The following is a 5,936-nucleotide window of genomic DNA, read 5'->3' as shown; positions in this document are numbered from 1 at the left end:
GCCCAAAGGTCTGGCTGTTCAAAGCCAAGGTGGAAAGGGCTGGAGTGATATTAGTGACGCTGGTAGATTCCATAGAGGGGCAGGTGCTCCTGGTTTCATCCAACTCCTCTGAGTGCCAGGGCTTGAGAGGGAACCAGTCATAAATCAAATGCTGAAGGCAACTTGGAGGTTCCCAGGCTAGCCTGGGTATAGGGGCCATGTGCAGGGGAGGGGTGTAGAGGGTGGGGGAAGGCAAACATGGATTCAGTTCCAGTTGAGTGTGGTAACAACTGTGAAAGACCAATAGTCCAGAGATTTCCCCAACCCAGGCCTGGAGGCAGGGACATTTTCCAAAAAACAAATAAACAAAAAACAACATGGGGCATTAAGTTGAATGTCTGTTTTCAGTAAATGTATTATGTGAACCATCTCCAACATCTGAAACAGGAAATCGCTTCTGTGTTTTCTTCATCCTCTGCTATTCAAGTGGGAAGCTTGCTCTCTTTCACCAGCTGCCCCAATCCTGGGGCAGTGCCCAGCACACAGTGGGTGCTCAGGAAATCCTGTGGAATCACTAACTCTTCCACCCTTCTGCATTTCTACATGACGGGGTCAAATCTTTATTCATACAAGTAATATTTTCACAAAGTATCATTATGGTACTTACAACTTTGGATGATCATCCATTTTATTTTTTAAAAATGATAATTTTATTGATTTCAGAAAGGAAGGGGGAGGGAGAGAGAGATAGAAACATCAATGATGAGAATCATTGATTGGCTGCCTCCTGAACGCCCCCTACTGGGGATCAAGCCCGCATCAGAGGCCTGTGCCCTTGATCACAGCCTGCGGGGCTCCTGCCTCTTCTGATGGCACTGGGGGTTCAGAGACAGATGGTGGACAGGTGGGTGTGCAGCCTGCTGCCATATTCTCTGAAGGCCCTGAGGACCCCTCAGGAGGAGTTCTCCCTCCAGCACAGGCCCTGCTGCTCAGTCTTGCTGTTTGCAAAACGCCAGAGCTCTGCTCATCAAGAGAAGTCGCTTCCCAGGCACCAGCCCCTGAAGGAGGTGCCGGGACCAAGGCCACCTGTTGCCCAGATGCAGTCCCTGGGAGTGTCCTGCACGTGTCCACCTCCAGCTAATAATATGCATTTTATATACGGGGACACTTCTTAAATGGAGGAGTTTTCCTGGGCTTCCTCCTCCTCAGGAAGCCAGATAAGAAGGGGTGGGGCCAGGGGCTCTGGCACAAGCCTGGCCACCGGCCTGAGATCTGCTGCTTGGCAGTCGGCATCTCTGGAAAGACGTGGCTGGTGGTTGGACCCTCTGGGACCATTGGAATATCTTGGGGTGCCTGCCCCCGGTTTCTGAGTATTAAAGTGGGTCAATTCATAGAAATCACTTCAAACAGCACCCGGCACATAGTAAGAGCTCAGAGATGTTGGCAGCTATGACTGATTGCTTCAGTGTGCAGGCAGCGGGCCCATGGAGATGTAAGAAGAGGGTGTCTCCGGGCTCTCTGTGCCCAAAGCCCCCAGGTCTCCTCCTTTGGGCTGGCCCACCCACCACCTCCCCATCCCACACAGCACCCTTTCCCCTCAGGACTCACCGTATTTGGACAGGGTCCCATTTTCCCGTTGGACCCTCAGCCTGCTGGTGTTATAGATGCACTGGGCCCCGCTAAAGCCAGACAGAAGAGGGGAGAAAACAGTAAGATAGTCGAGAAGTGGACTGTCACAATCTTGGAGGAGGAGAGTGAGGTTGCAATTAGAGTCAGCTCTGGAGGCTTCTGTGTTTCCAACATTCCCCCTGTCTCTATCTTGGCTCTGGCCCTGGTCCAGGAGCTCATCTTGTCAGGCCCCACCCAGCTCACCTCCCAGATGGCCAGGGTGATGTTTGCCATAAGATCCTTTAAGCCTGGCACCATGCTGCGTGCCTGAGTCCTCTCCACCCCTTATCCACCTAAACTCCCGGTGTGGGTCCTCTACTTTATGTCCCTCACGACACTGTGCTCTCATGTGCCATGCCAGCACAGCGAAGGATTCAGTGAGCCTGGGGGGTGGGGGGTGTGGATATCAGGTGATGGAGACTGAGAGCTTAATCCTTGATAGTCAGCTGGGAGGAGACTCAGGCAGATCTTTCCTCTTTGCAAATCAGGAGACAGAGGCCCGGGGGAGGGGTGGGGCTGCTGGAGCTCACTCTAGGAATCAACCTTCACCGACACCCCTGCTCCCACCCCGCCACCCTCGCCCTGGTGGCCCCGTCATAAGATCAAGCCTAATTATGCTAAGAGGGCTGTGCCATCTAAGCTGGGACTTTTTTGTGGCCTTGCCAACAGGTCAGTCCAAGGCTTAACCCTATAGCCACTCCTTACATCTCACCCTTTTTTTATTTTTAAGCTACCATAATGAAAATAAAACTTTAGCATCAAGAACAAAACTCTGGCTATTAAAACAATAACAAAACAATGCCAATGCCAAACCCAAACTACAGACATGTTATCATTTTAAAACTTAAACATAATGCTCTGGCTATTAACAAAACAATGCCAATGTGTTAACATTTTAAAACTAGTAAGAATAACCAAACAATGCCAATGCAACACAGCAATGAGAGAGAAATCAAACTACAGTAACATTTTTCTACTAAATGAAAGTTTCTTTTGCTGCTTTACTCAGAGTCCTCGGACTTGGCTTTGCAAGACTTTGCAGAAGACTGGCAGCTAACCAATGCTAGCATAGCCAGAAACATGACTGAGGGAGTAGCTTTCACATCTTGCTTTTCTACCATCTGCTGGGCCTCAGTTATTACCTTCTTCAGCTGACCCCATGTTGGCACTTCAGTCCCTTGCATAGCCTTCCTTTTCTTCTTTTTTCCACTTTTCTGTCATTGGGGCAACTCTCAGTCTTTTGAACAATGGGACAAGGAGCTTCTCTGGGTCCATTGTGGTGACACACGTAACGCTCTGGTACCCAAATTGGCTGCACTGCTCCTTCTGGAAAGGTACAAACACAACCTCTTCCCCACATCATTACTGAAACTGGTAAAACTCTTGTCTGGTTTGTGCGTCCTTCCACCGGGCTAAGTCGGCCGCCTGCCCAATAAACAGGCTGCCACCCTTAGGTCCCTGAGTGTAAAGAGTGGTTGAGCCCTAGTTGGTTTGGCTAAGTGGATAGAGCATTGGCCCACAGACTGAAGGGTCCAGGGTTCAATTCGGCAAAAAATTTAACACATAACATTCTTCTCCCCCTTTTTTAATTTTTATAGTTGTATTTTAAGAGTAGGATTGGCACTCTCTGCTATTGCCTGAGTCCTGATCTATCACCCCAGGAAGAACTTGCCAATCCTGCGCTTCCTGAGGGAGAGAGAGATAGAGACATCAATGATGAGAATCATTGATTGCCTGCCACCTGCACGCCCCCTACTGGGGATGGAGCTGGCAACCCAGGCTTGTGCCCTTGACCAGTGTTGAACCTGTGACCCTTTAGGCTGATGCTCCATCCACTGAACCAAACCACGTTAAGGATAAGGCCCCTACTGTTTGGTGGGGCCGGGGACCGTTTGAAGTTTCCCTGCCTAGGGGACATTGGATTATCATGGACATCAGTCTTGGAGCGCCATTCATTTGTCCAATGCTTTCCTCTCCTGCATCTTGGGAATAGTCCAGGCTGCTTGTTTCCACTCCCTGTAGCCTGTTGACTTCCATTTCTAGCATTACAGTCTTTAGCAAAATGCCCTAGTTTGCCACAGTTAAAGCAGCCCCCTTTCTTTTTCTGATGACCACTGAGTAACATCTCCTTTAATGCAGCAGCTAAAACTGTTCCCCGAACGTAGGCTGGTCCAATGTCAGCACAACCGTGCACCCTCTCCAATCTGGGACCCCTCGAGGGATGTCCGACTGCCCGTTTAGGCCCTATCCTCCATGGCCCTCTCCATACCTCATCTCGAGACCCCCACTCTGGCCTGGGGATCCCGGTGGAATTGGGCCGGTGGCCTGCTACCTGTCAGGCCGTGTCCTATCCCCCCACCCTGTAGCAGCGCGTACCTCAGCTTTTCTGGAATGTGTGTGCATCAGTGATATTTGTATATTGGGGGCATTGGAAAAGTCTGTTTTCATTATGAGGCAAATGAAGAAGAATTTATATTGATCTTAAAAAAAAAAAGAAAGAAAAGCCAAAAGAACCCAAAAACATTCCCAAAGTTTCTGGTGTTTGTGGTGTATGTCATTGATTTGTTGGTTTCTAAAGTCAGTTTGGTGGGGTGGAAGGTTGACACAGCCATTCCCCCCTTCCCCATCCGAGGGCCTGTTGGGGGCACATTCCCACTCTTCCTGCCACCCTCTGGAGGCTTCTGTGTTTCCAACATTCCCCCTGTCTCTGCCCTGGCCCTGGTCCAGGAGCTCACCTCGTCAGGCCCCCCCCAGCTCACCTCCCAGATGGCCAGGGTGATGTTTGCCATAAGGTCCTACAATCCTGGCACCGTGCCCTGTGCCTGAGTCCTCTCCACCCCTTACCCACCTGAACTCCCGCTTTGTTCCTCTGCCTTATGTTCTTCAAATGTGTCCTGTCAGACCCTTGGCTTGCAGCAGGAACAGCAGGTGTTATCAAGCTCCTAATCTTTCTAGACTGGCTCAGATGCCCCTTCCAGGAAGCCTTCCCAGGCTCCCCCTCCTGCAGAAGGAAACTTCTTGTGCTGGGCTCCCACATATGTACCATCATCCATCCTGGCATGTGTGCTGGGGGTTACAGCAGGGGCTTCTGCAGCCAGGGGCGCCGGCTTCAACATGAATGAATGAGTGAATGAATGAGTGAGTGAGCAAATGACAACCTGCCTATTCCAAATGCAGAAATTTTATTGGTGGAATTGATGGAAAGAACTGAGGCACAGAGGGTGGGTGGGGGTCTCAGGATAGGCCCCCAAAGTCCCCGAGGTCCTAATCCAATGCTGTGCCTGTCTCGGACCTCTCCTTTTCCTTCTTCCTTTCCTCGTCGTGCTGTTTCTCCAGCAGCAGGCACAGATTCTATAGGACAGGGGAAGAAGAAAGCACAGTGATGGGGGTGGGCAGGGGCTCCTGGGGGGAAGGTGGGGTGCGCTCTGGACTGGGGCTCCAGTCCCCATGGGCTTCTGGGAAGCTCAGCTGTCCCCGCAGTGAGATGGGCACAGAAAAGCAGGCTCTCCTGCCTGGCTGTGTAGCCCTGGCTGGGAGATGGCCCTCTCTGGGCCTCTGGGTTGCCCAAAGCAAGAGCGCCCTCAGGTGGGCACCGCCTATTCCTCCTTGCCCTCACCTTTTTCTCATCGCTGTACATGACTTCCGACTTGTCCATGCCCATGCATGTGAGGTAGTCATAACAATACTGAAAGCAGACAGAGGAATTTTCCCTGGACCTTCAACTATATAACGATCTCTAAGTTGTTTTCCTACCTTCTCCCATTTCTCTACATTTACCTTTCCTTCCCCAGGAAACCATGGGCAGGTTTTACTTACAAAATCCAACAAATCGAAAAGCTGTTGATACCTCACAGAACAGCCCTGTGCTTGGAGTATGGCCTTATAAATTCTTTTCCTGCGATCCTGAATTTCCCATGTTTTACACCTAGTTATTACTAAACGTCACTCCTTACCTTCCTTTTTGCTTTCTGCACGTGCTTCCCTGGAGCGTCCTTTCACCTGACAACTGCAGTTCCCCCCAACTCAGGCCCCGGCTTGGGCGCCAAATGTGCCAGGCCAGCTCAGCCACGGGTTTGGTGAGCCTGAGGGGGGCACGGTGAAGGATGTAGAAAAGACAGACAAAGGGAATAAGCTGGACCTAGGTGGATCTTCTGTGCCTGGCTAAGGCCACAGAGAGACCCAGACAGCAAGCTGAGCCTTTATAGCCAGAGGTAAACAAGGTAGTGGTCACCATAGTTACAATGTTCTTGTGAGTTTCACTTGTTTTGGCAGCACTTGCTGCACCTCCC

General features: G+C 50.8%; 1 protein-coding gene and 1 long non-coding RNA gene across 2 annotated transcripts in view; both read right to left on the bottom strand.

Annotated features, from left to right (window-relative positions):
* LOC102249487 (alpha-1-acid glycoprotein 1-like) overlaps nt 1-5,936 on the bottom strand; it is a 36,365-nt gene that overhangs the window by 29,305 nt on the left and 1,124 nt on the right. The gene's annotated exons all lie outside the window — the stretch shown is intronic.
* On the bottom strand, nt 4,813-5,339 carry LOC102249287. Its single transcript, XR_314427.2, has 2 exons — nt 5,264-5,339; nt 4,813-4,998 (listed from the first exon to the last, which is right to left on the bottom strand). It is a non-coding gene; the product is annotated as an uncharacterized LOC102249287 (long non-coding RNA).

This window comes from Myotis brandtii, unplaced genomic scaffold (assembly GCF_000412655.1).
Source record: "Myotis brandtii unplaced genomic scaffold, ASM41265v1 scaffold658, whole genome shotgun sequence".
Lineage (NCBI taxonomy): Eukaryota > Metazoa > Chordata > Mammalia > Chiroptera > Vespertilionidae > Myotis > Myotis brandtii.
This window is presented reverse-complemented; position numbering and strand designations above follow the sequence as displayed.